Raw genomic sequence first — 21,011 nt, 5'->3', positions numbered from 1 at the left:
CGGACAAGAGAGATATGCATTTTTGATCTCCCAAATCGTATCATTTTTCCTCCTGCTTGGAAAGAAGCGATATGAAATAATTAACTAAGACTTGATTTCATTCCACTTTGCTAGTATTTCTCAACAACTTTTTTTTTCTTGCCAGGGTATTTCTCAACAACTTGTCTTGAGATTGCAGCAACCATCACAGAACACAAAAAATATGGAAAACATGGAGATGAGATGTGACACGCTATGGGTTCCTAGACGATATCGGCAATGTGGAATTTAAGTTGAGTTCAACTAATTGGTCACACAAATATATGGATGAGGAGATAATTAGAATTACCCAGTGGCACCGGGAGAGGCCCGAGCACCTCGGCAGGAAACTGGTTAACTGGACGGAGAGGCGGCGGCGGCGGACAGGAGAGTTGTTTTTTCTGAGAAGAGGTTTTTTTTGGAGCGGTTTTGAGAGCTGGGGCGGCAGCATGTGCGGTCATGGTCCGCTGCTTGGCAGGTTGCATGCGAGCGACTCGTCCAACAAGGTTTTTCTTGGGCTTCAGGCCTTTGTGGGCTGCTGCTAGGCAGGCTGGACCGCAGGCCAAATCTGAAAACTGAATGAACTTTTTTTTTTTGAGGATAAAAAAGAAAAACTGAATGAACTAAGTGCCCCTGGTCAGCCATCTTCTATTCGTGGACGATAGTCTGCTGCTTTTCAAGTCTAGTAATGTGAGAAAGTTATCGCGATATCAAACCTGTTGAAAACATATTACAATGCATCATGGCAAAGAGTGAACCTCGCAGACTCATCTATTTTCTTTAGCAAGGGTTGTTCGCAATAGTTGAGAGACAACATCAAGGGAACTTTTAACGTCCATAATGAATCATTAAGTGAACGGTATTTAGGCATGCCTACTGAGGTGTGTCAATCCAAGATGTGCATGTTCAAGTACTTAAGGGACAAGGCATGTGAGAAGGTGAAGGGATGGATGGAGAAGCTCTTATCAGCCGCATGCAAAGAGGTCCTGATCAAAGCCGTAGCCCAGGCAGTGCCAGTCTACTCCATGGCCTGCTTTAGACTGCCTAGGAGACTTTGTGACAATATAACATCTATAATCCGAAAGTTCTGGTGGGCGAGCAAGGCTGGTAAGCGCAAACCTAGATGGGTGGCATGGGAGGTATTGACGTTGCCGAAACACCTTGGCGGACTTGGTTTTCGTGATATGGAAATGTTCAATCTCGCTCTACTTGCAAGGCATGCTTGGAGAGTTTTACCGAAAAAGGCTTTCGCCCCGCTTTATAAATAAAGCAAACCGCCATATCACAACATAGGACACAAGTTCAACACACGCACACGCACACACATAAGTTGCACAAGACACCAGCAAAGGGTCCTGCTGAGGGCACATCTCAACAAGCCCTAAGAAACATACACACCCACACCCAAACCCAACATCGGGAGGATGCCAAAGCCACGTCAGGCTAATTTGGCTCTAGAGGTGGCGGTGGAAGTGGGGGCATCAAGCGGAGAGCCATCAGACGAAGGTTGGTGATGATGTTGTTGATGGCGTCTCGGTCGGAGGAGCGGCTAAGCGGTCGCCAGAGCTGCAGGAAATCACACATTTTAAAAATTACGTCAGTGGCACGTCGAAGGGACACACGCTGGATGACAAGCTTGTTGCGAACAGTTCAGAGAGTCCACGTGAGCACCCGATGGTCAGTCACCTAATGTGGCAGGCCGACAAGGGGATGGAGTGAATCTCCGTGAACATGTCAGGTACATTGGTACTGCACCATTGACCGCCGACGATTTCACGAAAGCAACTCCAGAGGAATTGAGCAGTGACGCAAGTGAAGAAGATGTGATTGGAGTCCTCCTACACGTCGCACACGGGGCAAATCCCGTCTCCACGGCCATTATGTTTGAGCACCTCTACCCCAGAGGGAACCCAACACCGGATCCATTGCCACATGAAGATTCTGATCTTTAGAGGTAACCTAATGCTCCACACATCGGTGAGGGCCTCCGGGGCAGACGACGGGGCGATGGCCCGTATAGAGACCGAGCGGAGAAGCAGCCCGAGGGTTCCAGGCACCAGGACATGAGGTCTGCGGCGTTGCCGATGTCGGGCAAGTGGAGGGTGATGCACTCCAGCATCTCATCCCAGTCCGCCAGCTGAGGCGGCCCGAAAGGGCTGCGGAACGCAAGGCGCCTAAGATCCATAAGGGCGACCTCAACCGAGGTCCTAGGCTCCACCGGGATGGAGAATAAGACCAGGAATCGGACAATGCACGGCGATTCACCGCCCATCGATCAAACCAAAACAGTGTAGCGGACCCGGATCCAATTGAGATGGAAGATCCAACGCGAAGGACACGGAGCAACTCGATGATCGATTGCTAGAACTGCGAGCCTCCGAAGTGTTGGCAGAATGTCCGCGGCTGGCCCTGAAGGTACTTACTCCTAATGATGTCAATCTAGAGGCCACCGTCACCATTAGCAATCCTCCAAAGCCACTTAGTCAGCAAGGCGATGTTCATGCGCTTGGATGACATGATCCCTAGACCACCCTCGTCGTGGGGCTTGCAGATGTCAGGTCAGCTGACCATGTGGTATTTCTACTTATCGCCCTCGCCAACCCAGTAAAATATAGACTAGTACTTGGCAATCTCGTGATGCAAAGTCTCATGAAGACTGTAGAAGCTCATCACGAAAATGAGAAGGCTGGACATGGAGGAGTTGATGAGCACGGTTCTGGCCGCCTTGGACAACCATCAACCTTGCCACAGTTCGATCCGGTGTTGGAGCTTAGACACCATAGGCCACATGTGAGAGATAGAGAGGCATGAGTCACTAATGGGTACCCCCAGATAGGAGGAGGGGAAGTACCCAAGCTGGCAGTTAAGGCGGTCGGCGATCTAGAGAGTTTTAAGCATACCAACATCTTTGAGCTCACGTATTCTGAAGGCAGCATATTTCCCTGAAGCAGGGTTTCTGGATTCCGAGCTTGGCAGCAGACTGTCACAAATTTGGCGTGCCATTCTTGATGAACGATATATATTGAGGCAAGGCATCATCCGCAGAATTGGGAACGGGAACACTATGGACATTTGGAGACACAACTGGCTGCCATGAACATGTATGATGAGACCTATATCATCACTGATTTCAAACCCACCGCACCTAGCATCCGAGTTGATAATTACATCAGAGACAACATACAACGAACAACTCGTACGCCAGGTATTCTTGCCAATTGACGCTGATTCGATTCTATCAATTCCGTTATGCACAAGAAACATAGAAGATTTCTGGTCATAGAGCGGTGAGAAATTGGGAACTTTTTCGGTGAGGTCTGCATACAAAATTATCTCGCATACAAAATTAATAAGGAAGAATTGGATAGATGAAAGAGAATGTTCATCGAGCAATGGCCATGAAAGCAATGAATGGACACATATGTGGGGCGTTGATGTTCCTTCCAAGGTTAAACTGTTTTTGTGGAGTCTTGTGCAAAGCTCTATACCCACCTCAGACCTGCTCCACCACAGAAACGGGCATGTAGGTTATTTGGAGCGAGGGACTCATGGAGGCATGCTTTGATCGATTGTTCGACAACAAGTGTCTGGGCATTGGCGGATGAGGAGCTTGTTGAAAAGATGTGCCAACATGATATGGACAATGCAAGGGATTGGATATTCATATTGATGAAACAACTGCCTCATCGTCTCTTTGTCCGTATGGTATGGTGATCACATTGTGAGATATTTGGGGCGCGAGGTGAAAGGCGATTTATGAAGATATATTTCAAAGCCCTATGTCAACGCATCTGTTTGTCGAGACTGTAACGAGATTGAAATCATGAAAAAAACCTAACATCTCTCGAGCCAGACAGCACAAAGACTAGTGGCTGGATTCCCCCACCCTTGGGCACGGTCAAGATTAATGTGGATGCAACAGTGGCCGGGAGAAGGGGCGTTGGATCGGTTGCTGTAGTGTGCAGGCACAGGGACGGAGGTTTTTGGGGGGCTTCGACAATTGTCTTTCGTGGCATCTCAGACCCGACTACATTGAAAGCTTTAGCAGTGAGAGAGTCTATGACACTTGCAGAGGACATGAACTTACAATTCATCTATGTGGCGTCCGATTGCAAAGTGGTGGTCGAAGACATCAAGAGAAAGAGCGGATCAGAATACGATGCAATTATACATGAAATAATACACCACTCTACTAGATTTTCTAGTTTTAGTTTTGTTCATGAATTTAAGAGCTTAAACATCGAGGCTCATAATCTAGTGAAACATGTTTCGAAACTAGGATGGAGTCGTCATGTTTGGTTAGACCACCTTGATGATCTTTCGTTCGTTCATGTAAATATTGTGATGACTTAATAAAGTTTGACGGATTGTCTAGAAAAAAGACTGAACTGACTGCGTTCGACTGACCGGTCGTTTCTCAAAAAGAAAAGAAATATCGGCTGCCCGGTCTTGTTTGTCCTCGGGACCAGCTGGCTTGCGGATGCAGTGCATGTGCATGCATGCAGATCGAGTTTGATTGACACGCAGGGCTAGCCTCGCTTGCCGATGAGAGGCATCACGTTCGACATCCCTGCTGAAGCCCGGCCGCGGCCGGTAATCCAATGGTGCGTGAACCGGTGCAGGTATGTCAACGACACTGCCGAGACGCACAGCAGATGCGACGATGCAGGCTCCCATCATCGTTGCAGCCGCCCGTTCAGGCACGCATACGCATGTGAGCATGCCCAGTAGGTGAGAGAACAAACAGACGAAAAATACCCTGAACCCGTGCGTGCACGGCATTCTGCTGGGCCGCCGTGCAACTGTGCGTGTGGGTATAGCCACAGCTTAAATGATCAAGCTGGAGGCAGGTTGTTCTTGGAGCCACCCGGCCCTGAGGCTGCAGAATGGGTTTACAACGTGGATGTCCCTGTTCATGGCCTACAACAACAACATGCTCGCATCCTTCTAAACTTGCACTGTTCAACCCACTGACCCGGACAGGGCCGTAAGATCCGGCCATATCTTCTGAATTTGTAATCATGTGAAAGTCGGTCCACGTAAAAATGCAGTGTGGCCATGCAATAATAGACGCTGAATCGTCAGGTCTTCGTCACAAGAACTGCACGTCTTGCACCTGTTTTCATATGCAGGGAAGTGAAATGGATTGAACTCCAGAAAGTACATACATGAAGAAGATTAAAAAGGTACTGAAATGTTTACAAGCTAATCTGAATCTAATGTAAATGTTTTCCAAATGTCGGAGCCTTCCAATTAGATTTCTTGAAATTTGCCATGAACGATTGGAAGTACGAGAGAGTGGGTTTTGGAAAGTTAAATCTGATTCTGCTCGGCAACTTGATAGTGTATTTTGGAATCTATTCTCCGCGTCAGTGCTATGTCAGGCCGACGTATATGCCCTATGCTTTTATCCTCCTGGTAGCCCGTCGTACACCGGACAATTAGTAGTATTACTCAGCAAGTCAGCAGGGTGTAAAGCCATGCATATAGCTAGCCACTGTAATAGTTTAGACTTAGACCCCTGGTTAGCCTGGCCGGTAAGCAGAGCCAACCAAAGGTGGGTCGGTCCGGTGGTGCGCAAGTGGGAAGACAGGAAGGATGTATGTCTTGTGTCGCATGCCCAAGGGATGATGAAGCGATAGACCTTCGACAGTTACCCCAATGTCGGCACGGGATGCCGCCAAAACCCTCCCAACGGACTCGCTGCGTACGTACTGCCCGATCGATGCTGCGTACAGTACATGCTGGAAATTGGACAGGAGCAGAGCACCCTGGTATTAACTACTCCCTCTGTACCATAATATTTGTTGCTGGGGAGAACTAATCTAGTTCTCCCCAACAACAAGTATTTAGGAACAGAGGGAGTAGCTGCTAAGCTGAGCTAATCTTGGAGGTGCATGCAAGTTGCACGCACGGGCAATGGTAATGTGTAAGCGATCCGTGGCGCATGCGGACTCGTGGGGCATGTATGTACCTCCATCATATCCTGTTTCCCTCCAACTTGGGCTCCCGATCTTCTGGCCATGATTTCGGCACCTCTCGCTTGCTTTAGGATGTTTTCACTTGATCCTTCTCTTCTCCAGCTGTTTGCACTTCTCCTGGCCAAGGTTTCACGATCGAGCTAGCTCGTGTAGCCTGGACTGGAGGAGTACTATACTAGTGGGGACGGGGCCTTTAGCCCCGATCCGTAAGGGGCTTTAGTCCCGGTTCATCAAACGGGACTAAAGGGGCGGGACTAAAGGCCTAACCTTTAGTCCCGGTCCTGTTCCAAGCCGGGACTAAAGGTGCTTCACGTGGGCGCCTCGTAGCGCCCTCAGGGGCAGGCCCTTTAGTCCCGGTTCTTTACACGGACCGGGACTAAAGAGTTTCAGATTTTGTTTATTTTTGGGTTTTAGGGTTTTAGGGTTTAGGTTTTCGGGAGATTAACGTGATGCCTCGTTTGGTGTTCGGGAATTAGTTTTCATATAATTCTAAATAGAAATAATTATGCACATATATATAAGATTAACTTATCTTACAAGCGAGCATATATATACAATTATATGGAGATCTGAATTATCGGGACTAGAGCCCGTCTATTCGATTACATGGACGAACTGTTGGAAATATGCCCTAGAGGCAATAATAAATTAGTTATTATTATATTTCTTAGTTCATGATAATCGTTTATTATCCATGCTATAATTGTATTGATTGAAAACACAATACTTGTGTGGATACATAGACAAAACACTGTCCCTAGTAAGCCTCTAGTTGACTAGCTCGTTGATCAAAGATGGTCAAGGTTTCCTGGCCATAGGCAAGTGTTGTTACTTGATAACGGGATCACATCATTAGGAGAATCATGTGATGGACTAGACCCAAAACTAATAGACGTGGCATGTTGATCGTGTCATTTTGTTGCTACTGTTTTCTGCGTGTCAAGTATTTGTTCCTATGACCATGAGATCATATAACTCACTGACACCGGAGGAATGCTTTGTGTGTATCAAACGTCGCAACGTAACTTGGTGACTATAAAGATGCTCTACAGGTATCTCCGAAGGTGTTCGTTAAGTTAGTATGGATCGAGACTGGGATTTGTCACTCCGTGTGACACGAAGAGGTATCTCGGGGCCCACTCGGTAATACAACATCACACACAAGCCTTGCAAGCAATGTGACTTAGTGTAAGTTGCGGGATCTTGTATTACGGAACGAGTAAAAGACTTGCCGGTAAACGAGATTGAAATAGGTATGCGAATACTGACGATCGAATCTCGGGCAAGTAACATACCGAAGGACAAAGGGAATGACATACGAGATTATATGAATCCTTGGCACTGAGGTTCAAATGATAAGATCTTCGTAGAATATGTGGGATCCAATATGGGCATCCAGGTCCCGCTATTGGATATTGACCGAGGAGTCACTCGGGTCATGTCTACATAGTTCTCGAACCCGCAGGGTCTGCACACTTAAGGTTCGACGTTGTTTTATGCGTATTTGAGTTATATGGTTGGTTACCGAATGTTGTTTGGAATCCCGGATGAGATCACGGACGTCACGAGGGTTTCCGGAATGATCCGGAAACGAAGATTGATATATAGGATGACCTCATTTGATTACCCGAAGGTTTTCAGACTTACCGGGAATGACGAATGGGTTCCGGGTGTTCACCGGGGGGGGGGGGGGGGGGGGCAACCCACCCCGGGGAAGCCCATAGGCCTTGGGGGTGGCGCACCAGCCCTTGGTGGGCTGGTGGGACAGCCCAAGAAGGTCCTATGCGCCAAGGATAGAAAATCAAAGGGAAAAGAAAAAAAAAAGAGGTGGGAAAGGAGAGAAGGACTCCACTTTCCAATCCTAGTTGGACTAGGATTGGAGGAGGACTCCTCCTCCCTTGGTGGCGCAGCCCTTGGGGCTCCTTGAGCCTCAAGGCAAGCCTCCCCTCCCTCCTCCTATATATATGGAGCAATTAGGGCTGATTTGAGACAACTTTTAAGGCAGCCCGACCACATACCTCCACGTTTTTACCTCTAGATCGCGTTTCTGCGGAGCTCGGGCGGAGCCCTGCTGAGATTAGATCACCACCAACCTCCGGAGCGCCGTCACGCTGCCGGAGAACTCATCTACCTCTCCATCTCTCTTGCTGGATCAAGAAGGCCGAGATCATCGTCGAGCTGTACGTGTGCTGAACGCGGAGGTGCCGTTCGTTCGGTACTAGATCGTGGGACGGATCGCGGGACGGTTCGTGGGATGGTTCGCGGGGCGGATCGAGGGACGTGAGGACTGTTGGGGAACGTCGCATGAGAAACAAAAATTTTGCTACGCGCACGAAGACCTATCATGGTGATGTCCATCTACGAGAGGGGATGTGTGATCTACGTACCCTTGTAGACCGTACAGCAGAAGCGTTAGTGAACGCGGTTGATGTAGTGGAACGTCCTCACGTCCCTCGATCCGCCCCGTGAACTATCCCGCGAACAGTCCCACGATCTAGTACCGAACGGACGGCACCTCCGCGTTCCGCACACGTACAGCTCGACGATGATCTCGGCCTTCTTGATCCAGCAAGAGAGACGGAGAGGTAGATGAGTTCTCCGACAGCGTGACGGCGCTCCGGAGGTTGGTGGTGATCTAATCTCAGTAGGGCTCCGCCCGAGCTCCGCAGAAACGCGATCTAGAGGTAAAACCGTGGAGGTATGTGGTCGGGCTGCCGTGGCAAAAGTTGTCTCAAATCAGCCCTAATACCTTAGTATATATAGGAGGGAGGGGGAGGGAAGAGGGAGCCTCAAACCCTCAAGGTTTGGCCGAAATTGGAGGTGGAGGAGTCCTACTCCAATCCTACTTGGAGTAGGATTCCACCTTCCCACTTGGAAACTCTTTCCACCTTGTGTTTTTTCCTTCTCAAACCTTATGGGCCTTAGTGGGAACTTATTCCAGCCCACTAGGGGCTGCTTTATCTCTTCCCATAGCCCATGAGACCCCTTGGGGCGTGACACCCCTCCCGATGGTCCCCGGCACCCCTCCCGGCACTCCCGGTACACTACCGATGAGCCCGAAACTTTTCCGGTGACCAAAACAGGACTTCCTATATATCAATCTTTACCTCCGGACCATTCCGGAGCTCCTCGTGACGTCCTGGATCTCATCCGGGACTCCGAACAATATTCAGTAACCAACCATATAACTCAAATACGCATAAAACAACGTCGAACCTTAAGTGTGCAGACCCTGCGGGTTCGAGAACTATGTAGACATGACCCGAGAGACTCCTCGGTCAATATCCAATAGCGGGACCTGGATGCCCATATTGGATGCTACATATTCTACGAAGATCTTATCGTTTGAACCTCAGTGCCAAGGATTCATATAATCCCGTATGTCATTCCCTTTGTCCTTTGGTATGTTACTTGCCCGAGATTCGATCGTCAACATCCGTATACCTATTTCAATCTCGTTTACCAACAAGTCTCTTTACTCGTTCCGTAATACAAGATCCCGCAACTTACACTAAGTTACATTGCTTGCAAGGCTTGTGTGTGATGTTGTATTACCGAGTGGGCCCCGAGATACCTCTCCGTCATACGGAGTGACAAATCCCAGTCTCGATCCATACTAACTCAACGAACACCTTCGGAGATACCTGTAGAGCATCTTTATAGTCACCCAGTTACGTTGCGACGTTTGATACACACAAAGTATTCCTCCGGTGTTAGTAAGTTATATGATCTCATGGTCATAGGAATAAATACTTGACACGCAGAAAACAGTAGCAACAAAATGACACGATCAACATGCTACGTCTATTAGTTTGGGTCTAGTCCATCACATGATTCTCCTAATGATGTGATCCCGTTATCAAGTGACAACACTTGCCTATGGCCAGGAAACCTTGACCCTCTTTGATCAACAAGCTAGTCAACTAGAGGCTTACTAGGGACAGTGTTTTGTCTATGTATCCACACAAGTATTGTGTTTCCAATCAATACAATTATAGCATGGATAATAAACGATTATCATGAACAAAGAAATATAATAATAACTAATTATTATTGCCTCTAGGGCATATTTCCAACAGTCTCCCACTTGCACTAGAGGCAATAATCTAGTTCACATCACCATGTGATTCCAACAAATCCAACACCCATATAGTTCTGGGGTCTGGTCACGTCTTGCTCGTGAGAGAGGTTTTAGTCAACGGTTCTGAAACTTTCAGATCCGTGCATTCTTTACACATCTTTATGTCATCTTATAGATGCTGCTACTACGTGCTATTCGGAAATGCTCCAAATATCTACTCTACTATATGAATCCGTTTCACTACTCATAGTTAATTGGATTAGTGTCAAAGCTTGCATCGACGTAACCCTTTATGACGAACTCTTTAACCACCTCCATAATCGAGAAAAATTCCTTAGCCCATTAGTTACTAAGGATAAATTTTGACCGCTGCTAGTGATTCAATCATGGATTACTCTCTGTACCTCTCAACATACTTTGAGTCAAGGCACACATCAGGTGCGGTACACAGCATGGCATACTTTAGATTCTACGGCTAAGGCATAGAAGACGACCTTCGTCTATTCTCTTTATTCTGCCGGGGTCGGGTTTTGAGTCTTACTCAAATTCACACCTCACAACGCAACCAAGAACTCCTTCTTTGCTGATCTATTTTGAACTCCTTCAAAAACTTGTCAAGGCATGTATCTTGTCGAAACTGTTGGAAATATGCCCTAGAGGCAATAATAAATTAGTTATTATTATATTTCTTAGTTCATGATAATCGTTTATTATCCATGCTATAATTGTATTGATTGGAAACACAATACTTGTGTGGATACATAGACAAAACACTGTCCCTAGTAAGCCTCTAGTTGACTAGCTCGTTGATCAAAGATGGTCAAGGTTTCCTGGCCATAGGCAAGTGTTGTCACTTGATAACGGGATCACATCATTAGGAGAATCATGTGATGGACTAGACCCAAACTAATAGACGTAGCATGTTGATCGTGTCATTTTGTTGCTACTGTTTTCTGCGTGTCAAGTATTTATTCCTATGACCATGAGATCATATAACTCACTGACACCGGAGGAATGCTTTGTGTGTATCAAACGTCGCAACGTAACTGGGTGACTATAAAGATGCTCTACAGGTATCTCCGAAGGTGTTAGTTGAGTTAGTATGGATCAAGACTGGGATTTGTCACTCCGTGTGAACGGAGAGGTATCTCGGGGCCCACTCGGTAATACAACATCACACACAAGCCTTGCAAGCAATGTAACTTAGTGTAAGTTGCGGGATCTTGTATTACGGAACGAGTAAAGAGACTTGCCAGTAAACGAGATTGAAATAGGTATACGGATACTGACGATCGAATCTCGGGCAAGTAACATACCGAAGGACAAAGGGAATGACATACGGGATTATATGAATCCTTGGCACTGAGGTTCAAACGATAAGATCTTCGTAGAATATGTAGGATACAATATGGGCATCCAGGTCCTGCTATTGGATATTGACTGAGGAGTCTCTCGGGTCATGTCTACATAGTTCTCGAACCCGCAGGGTCTGCACACTTAAGGTTCGACGTTGTTTTATGCGTATTTGAGTTATATGGTTGGTTACCGAATGTTGTTCGGAGTCCCGGATGAGATCACGGACGTCACGAGGGTTTCCGGAATGGTCCGGAAACGAAGATTGATATATAGGATGACCTCATTTGGTTACCGGAAGGTTTTCGTGCATTACCGGAAAGGTTTCGGGCTCATCGGTAGTGTACCGGGAGTGCCGGGAGGGGTGCCGGGGACCATCGGGAGGGGTGTCACGCCCCAAGGGGTCTCATGGGCTATGGGAAGAGATAAACCAGCCCCTGGTGGGCTGGAATAAGTTCCCACTAAGGCCCATAAGGTTTGAGAAGGAAAAAACACAAGGTGGAAAGAGTTTCCAAGTGGGAAGGTGGAATCCTACTCCAAGTAGGATTGGAGTAGGACTCCTCCACCTCCAATTTCGGCCAAACCTTTAGGTTTTGAGGCTGCCTCCTCCCCTCCCTCCCACCTATATATACTAAGGTTTTAGGGCTGATTTGAGACGACTTTCTCACGGCTGCCCGACCACATACCTCCATAGTTTTTCCTCTAGATCGCGTTTCTGCGGAGCTCGGGCGGAGCCCTGCTGAGACAAGATCATCACCAACCTCCGGAGCGCCGTCACGCTGCCGGAGAACTCTTCTACCTCTCCGTCTCTCTTGCTGGATCAAGAAGGCCGAGATCATCGTCGAGTTGTACGTGTGCTGAACGCGGAGGTGCCGTCCGTTCGGTACTAGATCGTGGGACTGATCGCGGGATAGTTCGCGGGGCAGATCGAGGGACGTGAGGACGTTCCACTACATCAACCGCGTTCACTAACGCTTCTGCTGTACGATCTACAAGGGTACGTAGATCACTCATCCCCTCTCGTAGATGGACATCACCATGATAGGTCTTCGTGCGCGTAGGAAATTTTTTGTTTCCCTTGCGACGTTCCCCAACAGAAACTTCCATTAAGCACTTTCGATCTATCTCCATAGATCTTTGATGCTCAACGTTCAAGTAGATCAATCCAGGTATTCCTTTGAAAACTCCTTTCAAACAACCTTATATGCTTTACAGAAATTCTACATTACTTCTGATCAACAATATGTGTACCACATACACTTATCAGAAATTCTACAGTGCTCCCACTCACCTCTTTGGAAATACAAGTTTCTCATAAACCTTGTACAAACCCAAAATCTTTGATCATCTCATCAAAGTGTATATTCCAACTCCGAGATGTTTGCACCAGTCCATTGAAGGATCGCTGGAGCTTGCATACTTGCTAGTATCTTTAGGATCGACAAAACCTTCTGGTTGTATCACATACAATGTTTGCTCAAGGAAACCGTCGAGGAAACAATGTTTTGACATCCTACGTGCAATATTTCATAAATAATGCATCAACTACTAACATAATTCTAACAGACTTTTAGCATCGCTACGAGTGAGAAAGTCAACTGTTTGATCTTGTCGAAAACATCTTTGCGACAAGTCGAGCTTTTCTTAACAGTGACTTATCACCATCATCGTCTGTCTTCCTTTAAAGATCCATTTTTACTCAATAGTCCTATGACCATCAAGTAGTTCTTCCAAAGTCTACACTTTGTTTTCATACATGGTTCCTCTCTCGGATTTCATGGCCTCAAGCCATTGTTCGGAATCCGGGCCCACCATTGCTTCTTCATAACTCGTAGGTTCACTGTTTCTCAACAACATGACCTCCAAGACAGGGTTACCGTACCACTCTGTAGTAGTACGCGACCTTGTCAACCTACGAGGCTTGTAGTAACTTGATCCGATGCTCGATAATCACCATCATCAGCTTTCACTTCAATTGGTGTAGGCGCCACAGGAACAACTTCCTGCGCCCTGCTACACACTGGTTGAAGTGATGGTTCAATAACCTCATCAAGTTCTACCACCCTCCCACTCAATTCTTTCGAGAGAAACTTTTCCTCGAGAAAGGATCCGTTTCTAGAAACAAACGCTTTGCTTTCGGATCTGAGATAGGAGATGTACCCAACTGTCTTGGATATCCTATGAAGATGCATTTATCCGCTTTGGGTTCGAGCTTATCAGACTGAAACTTTTTCACATAAGTGTCGAAGCCCCAAACTTTCAAGAAACGACAGTTTAGATTTCTCTAAACCTCAGTCTATACTGTGTCATCTCAACTGAAATACGCGGTGCCCTATTTAAAGTGAGTGCGGTTGTCTCTAATGCATAACCCATAAACGATAGTGGTAATTCGATAAGAGACATCATAGTATGCACCATACCAAATAGTGCGTGGCTATGACGTTCAGACACATCATCACACTATGATGTTCCAGGTGGCATGAACTGCGAAACAATTTCCACATTGTATTAACTGCGTACCAAAACTCGTAACTCAGATATTCATCTCCATGATCATATCGTAGACAGTTTATCCTCTTGTTACGACGAACTTCACTCTGAAACAGAATTGAACTTTTCAACATTTCAGACTTGTGATTCATTAAGTAAATACCCCTGTATCTACTCAAATCGTCAGTGAAATAAGAACATAATGATATCCACTGCGTGCCTCAGCACCCATTGGACTGCATACATCAAAATGTATCACTTCCAACAAGTTACTTTCTTATTTCATCTCAATGAAAACAAGGCCTTGCTCATGTGGTATTATTTGCATGTCACTAGTGATTCGAAATCAGGTGAGTACAAAGATCCATCAGCATGGAGCCTCTTCATGCAATTTATACTAACATGACTCAAGCGGCAGTGCCACAAGTAAGTGGTACTATCATCATTAACTCGTATCTTTTGGCACCAATATCATGAACATGTGTAACACTACGATCGAGATTCAATAAACCATTGAAGGTGAATATTCAAGAAAATAGAGTAACCATTATTCTCTTTAAATGAATAATCGTATTGCAATAAACACGATCCAATCATGTTCATGCTTAACGCAAGCACCAAATAACAATTATTTAGGTTTAACAGCAATCCCGATGGTAGAGGGAGTGTGCGGCATTTGATCATATCAACCTTGGAAACACTTCCAACACGTATCGTCACCTCGCCTTTAGCTAGTCTCCGTTTATGCCGTAGCTTTCATTTCGTGTTACTAATCACTTAGCAACCGAACCGGTATCTAATACCCTCATGCTACTAGGAGTACTAGTAAAGTACACATCAACATCATGTATATCAAATACACTTCTTTCGACTTTTGCCAGCCTTCTTATCTACCAAGTATCTAGAGTTGCTCCGCCTCAGTGACTGTTCCCCTCATTACAGAAGCACTTAGTCTCGGGTTTGGGTTTAATCTTGGGTCTCTTCATTAGTGCAGCAACTGCTTTGCCGTTTCACGAAGTATCCCTTCTAGCCCTTGCCTTTCTTGAAACTTAGTGGTTTTACAAACCATCAACTATTGATGCTCCTTCTTGATTTCTACTTTCGCAGTGTCAAACATCGTGAATCGCTCAAGGATCATTGTATATATCCTTGATATGTTATAGTTCATCACGAAGCTCTCAAAGCTTGGTGGCAGTGACTTTTGGAGAACCATCACTATCTCATCTGGAAGATTAACTCCCACTTGATTCAAGTGATTGTCGTACTCAGACAATCTGAGCACACGCTCAACGATTGAGCTTTTCTCCTTTACTTTGTGGACAAAGAATCTTGTTGGAGGTCTCGTACCTCTTAACAAGGGCACATGTATGAAATCACAATTTCATCTCTTTAGAACATCACTTATGTTCCGTGATGTTTTACAACATTTTCGGCGCCTTGCTTCTAAGCCATTAAGTATTTTGCACTGAACTATCGTGTAGTCATCAGAAACGTGTATGTCGGATGTTCATAGCATCCACAGATGATGCTCGAGGTGCAGCACACTGAGTGGTGCATTAAGGACATAAGCCTTCTGCACAGCAACGAGGACAATCCTCGGTTTTACAGACTTAGTCTGCAAAGTTTTCTACTATCAATTTTCAACTAAATTTTCTCTAGGAACATATAAAACAGTAGAGCTATAGCGCAAGCTACATCGTAATTCGCAAAGACCATTAGACTATGTTCATGACAATTAGTTCAATTAATCATATTACTTAAGAACTCCCACTCAAAAAGTACATCTCTCTAGTCATTTGAGTGGTACATGATCCAAATCCACTATTTCAAGTCCGATCATCACGCGAGTCGAGAATAGTTTCAGTGGTAAGCATCTCTATGCTAATCATATCAACTATACAATTCATGCTCGACCTTTCGGTCTCATGTGTTCCGAGGCCATGTCTGCACATGCTAGGCTCGTCAAGCTTAACCCGAGTGTTCCGTGTGCGCAACTGTTTTGCACCCGTTGTATGTGAACGTTGAGTGTATCACACCCGATCATCACGTGGTGTCTCAAAACGACGAACTGTAGCAACGGTGCACAGTCGGGGAGAACACAATTTCGTCTTGAAATTTTAGTGAGAGATCACCTCATAATGCTACCATCGTTCTAAGCAAAATAAGGTGCATAAAAGGATTAACATCACATGCAATTCATAAGTGACATGATATGGCCATCATCACGCGCTTCTTGATCTCCATCACCAAAGCACCGGCACGATCTTCTTGTCACCGGCGTCACACCATGATCTCCATCGTCATGATCTCCATCAACGTGTCGCCATCGGGGTTGTCGTGCTACTCATGCTATTACTACTAAAGCTACATCCTAGCAAAATAGTAAACGCATCTGCAAGCACAAACGTTAGTTCAAAGACAACCCTATGGCTCCTGCCGGTTGCCGTACCATCGACGTGCAAGTCGATATTATCTATTACAACATGATCATCTCATACATCCAATATATCACATCACATCGTTGGCCATATCACATCACAAGCATACCCTGCAAAAACAAGTTAGACGTCCTCTAATTTTGTTGTTGCATGTTTTACGTGGTGACCATGGGTATCTAGTAGGATCGCATCTTACTTACGCAAACACCACAACGGAGATATATGAGTTGCTATTTAACCTCATCCAAGGACCTCCTCGGTCAAATCCGATTCAACTAAAGTTGGAGAAACCGACACTTGCCAGTCACCTTTGAGCAACGGGGTTACTCGTAGCGATGAAACCAGTCTCTCGTAAGCGTACGAGTAATGTCGGTCCAAGCCGCTTCAATCCAACAATACCGCGGAATCAAGAAAATACTAAGGAGGGCAGCAAAACGCACATCACCGCCCACAAAAACTTTTGTGTTCTACTCGAGAAGACATCTACGCATGAACCTAGCTCATGATGCCACTGTTGGGGAACGTCGCATGAGAAACAAAAATTTTCCTACGCGCACGAAGACCTATCATGGTGATGTCCATCTACGAGAGGGGATGTGTGATCTACGTACCCTTGTAGACCGTACAGCAGAAGCGTTAGTGAACGCGGTTGATGTAGTGGAACGTCCTCACGTCCCTCGATCCGCCCCGCGAACTATCCCGCGAACAGTCCCACGATCTAGTACCGAACGGACGGCACCTCCGCGTTCCGCACACGTACAGCTCGACGATGATCTCGGCCTTCTTGATCCAGCAAGAGAGATGGAGAGGTAGATGAGTTCTCCGGCAGCGTGACGGTGCTCCGGAGGTTGGTGGTGATCTAATCTCAGTAGGGCTCCGCCCGAGTTCCGCAGAAACGCGATCTAGAGGTAAAACCGTGGAGGTATGTGGTCGGGCTGCCGTGGCAAACGTTGTCTAAAATCAGCCCTAATACATTAGTATATATAGGAGGGAGGGGAAGGGAAGAGGCAGCCTCAAACCCTCAAGGTTTGGCCGAAATTGGAGGTGGAGGAGTCCTACTCCAATCCTACTTGGAGTAGGATTCCACCTTCCCACTTGGAAACTCTTTCCACCTTGTGTTTTTTCCTTCTCAAACCTTATGGGCCTTAGTGGGAACTTATTACAGCCCACTAGGGGCTGGTTTATCTCTTCCCATAGCCCATGAGACCCCTTGGGGCGTGACACCCCTCCCGATGGTCCCCGGCACCCCTCCCGGCACTCCCGGTACACTACCGATGAGCCCGAAACTTTTCCGGTGACCAAAACAGGACTTCCTATATATCAATCTTTACCTCCGGACCATTCCGGAGCTCCTCGTGACGTCCTGGATCTCATCCGGGACTCCGAACAACATTCGGTAACCAACCATATAACTCAAATACGCATAAAACAACGTCGAACCTTAAGTGTGCAGACCCTGCGGGTTCGAGAACTATGTAGACATGACCCGAGAGACTCCTCGGTCAATATCCAATAGCGGGACCTGGATGCCCATATTGGATCCTACATATTCTACGAAGATCTTATCGTTTGAACCTCAGTGCCAAGGATTCATATAATCCCGTATGTCATTCCCTTTGTCCTTTGGTATGTTACTTGCCCGAGATTCGATCGTCAGCATCCGTATACCTATTTCAATCTCGTTTACCAGCAAGTCTCTTTACTCGTTCCGTAATACAAGATCCCGCAACTTACACTAAGTCACATTGCTTGCAAGGCTTGTGTGTGATGTTGTATTACCGAGTGGGCCCCGAGATACCTCTCCGTCATACGGAGTGACAAATCCCAGTCTCGATCCATACTAACTCAACGAACACCTTCGGAGATACCTGTAGAGCATCTTTATAGTCACCCAGTTACGTTGCGACGTTTGATACACACAAAGTATTCCTCCGGTGTTAGTAAGTTATATGATCTCATGGTCATAGGAATAAATACTTGACACGCAGAAAACAGTAGCAACAAAATGACACGATCAACATGCTATGTCTATTAGTTTGGGTCTAGTCCATCACATGATTCTCCTAATGATGTGATCCCGTTATCAAGTGACAACACTTGCCTATGGCCAGGAAACCTTGACCCTCTTTGATCAACAAGCTAGTCAACTAGAGGCTTACTAGGGACAGTGTTTTGTCTATGTATCCACACAAGTATTGTGTTTCCAATCAATACAATTATAGCATGGATAATAAACGATTATCATGAACAAAGAAATATAATAATAACTTATTATTATTGCCTCTAGGGCATATTTCCAACAAGGACGTTCCACTACATCAACCGCGTTCACTAACGCTTCTGCTGTGCGATCCACAAGGGTACGTAGATCGGAAATCCCCTCTCGTAGATGGACATCACCATGATAGGACTTCGTGGGCGTAGGAAATTTTTTGTTTCCCATGCGACGTTCCCAACAGTGGCATCATGAGCTAGGTTCATGCGTAGATGTCTTCTCGAGTAGAACACAAAAGTTTTTATGGGCGGTGATGTGCGTTTTGCTGCCCTCCTTAGTCTTTTCTTATTTCCGAGGCATTGTTGGATCGAAGCGGCTCGGACCGACATTACTCGTACGCTTACGAGAGACTGGTTTCATCGCTACGAGTAACTCCGTTGCTCAAAGATGACTGGCGGGTGTCGGTTTCTCCAACTTTAGTTGAATCGGATTTGACCGAGGAGGTCCTTGGATGAGGTTAAATAGCAATTCATACATCTCCGTTGTGGTGTTTGCGTAAGTAAGATGCGATCCTACTAGATACCCATGGTCACCACGTAAAACATGCAACAACAATTAGAGGACGTCTAACTTGTTTTTGCAGGGTATGCTTGTGATGTGATATGGCCAACGATGTGATGTGATATATTGGATCTATGAGATGATCATGTTGTAATAGTTAATATCGACTTGCAAGTCGATGGTACGGCAACCGGCAGGAGCCATAGGGTTGTCTTTAAACTAACATTTGTGCTTGCAGATGCGTTTACTATATTGCTAGGACGTAGCTTTAGTAGTAATAGCATGAGTAGCACGACAACCCCGATGGCGACACGTTGATGGAGATCATGATGATGGAGATCATGGTGTGACGCTGGTGACAAGAAGATCGTGTCGATGCTTTGGTGATGGAGATCAAGAAGCACATGATGATGGCCATATCATGTCACTTATGAATTGCATGTGATGTTAATCCTTTATGCACCTTATCTTGTTTAGAACGATGGTAGCATTATGAGGTGATCTCTCACTAAAATTTCAAGAAGAAATTGTGTGCTCCCCGACTGTGCACCGTTGCGACAGTTCTTCGTTTCGAGACACCACGTGATGATCGGGTGTGATAGACTCAACGTTCACATACAACGGGTGCAAAACAGTTGCACACGCGGAACACTCGGGTTAAGCTTGACGAGCCTAGCATGTGCAGACATGGCCTCGGAACAAATGAGACCGAAAGGTCGAGCATGAATCGTATAGTTGATATGATTAGCATAGAGATGCTTACCACTGAAACTATTCTCGACTCATGTGATGATCGGACTTGAGATAGTGGATTTGGATCATGTACCACTCAAATGACTAGGGAGATATACTTTTTGAGTGGGAGTTCTTAAGTAATATGATTAATTGAACTAATTTTCATGAACATACTCAAATGGTCTTTGCGAATAACGATGTATCTTGCCCTATAGCTCTACTATTTTTATATGTTCCTAGAGAAAATTTAGTTCAAAGTTGATAGTAGCAAACTTTGCACAGGATTGTCCTCGTTGCTGCGCAGAAGGCTTATGTCCTTAATGCACCACTCGGTGTGCTGCACCTCGAGCGTCGTCTGTGGATGATGTGAACATCCGACATACACGTTTCTGATGACTACACGATAGTTCAGTACAAAATACTTAATGGCTTAGAAGCAAGGCGCCGAAGACGTTTTGAAACGTCACGGAACATAAGAGATGTTCTAAAGAGATGAAATTGTGATTTCATGCTTGTGCCCTTGTTAAGAGGTACGAGACCTCTGACAAGATTCTTTGTCCACAAAGTAAGGGAGAAAAGCTCAATCGTTGAGCATGTGCTCAGATTATCTGAGTACGACAATCGCTTGAATCAAGTGGGAGTTAATCTTCCAGATGAGATAGTGATGGTTCTCCAAAGTCACTGCCACCAAGCTGTGAGAGCTTCGTGATGAACTATAACATATCAAGGATAGATACAATGATCCTTGAGAATTCGCGATGTTTGACACTGCGAAAGTAGAAATCAAGAAGGAGCATCAATAGTTGATGGTTAGTAAAAACCACTAAGTTTCAAGAAAGGCAAGGGCTAGAAGGGATACTTCGTGAAACGGCTAAACAATTGCTGCACTAATGAAGAGACCCAAGATTAAACCCAAACCCGAGACTAAGTGCTTCTGTAATGAGGGGAACAGTCACTGAGGCGGAGCAACTCTAGATACTTGGTAGATAAGAAGGCTGGCAAAAGTCGAAAGAAGTATATTTGATATACATGATGTTGATGTGTACTTTACTAGTACTCCTAGTAGCACGCGGGTATTGGATACCGGTTCGGTTGCTAAGTGATTAGTAACACGAAATGAAAGCTACGGCATAAACGGA

This window comes from Hordeum vulgare, chromosome 2H (assembly GCF_904849725.1).
Source record: "Hordeum vulgare subsp. vulgare chromosome 2H, MorexV3_pseudomolecules_assembly, whole genome shotgun sequence".
NCBI lineage: Eukaryota > Viridiplantae > Streptophyta > Magnoliopsida > Poales > Poaceae > Hordeum > Hordeum vulgare.
The sequence above is the reverse complement of the archived record's forward strand: the minus strand, read 5'-3'. Positions refer to the sequence as shown.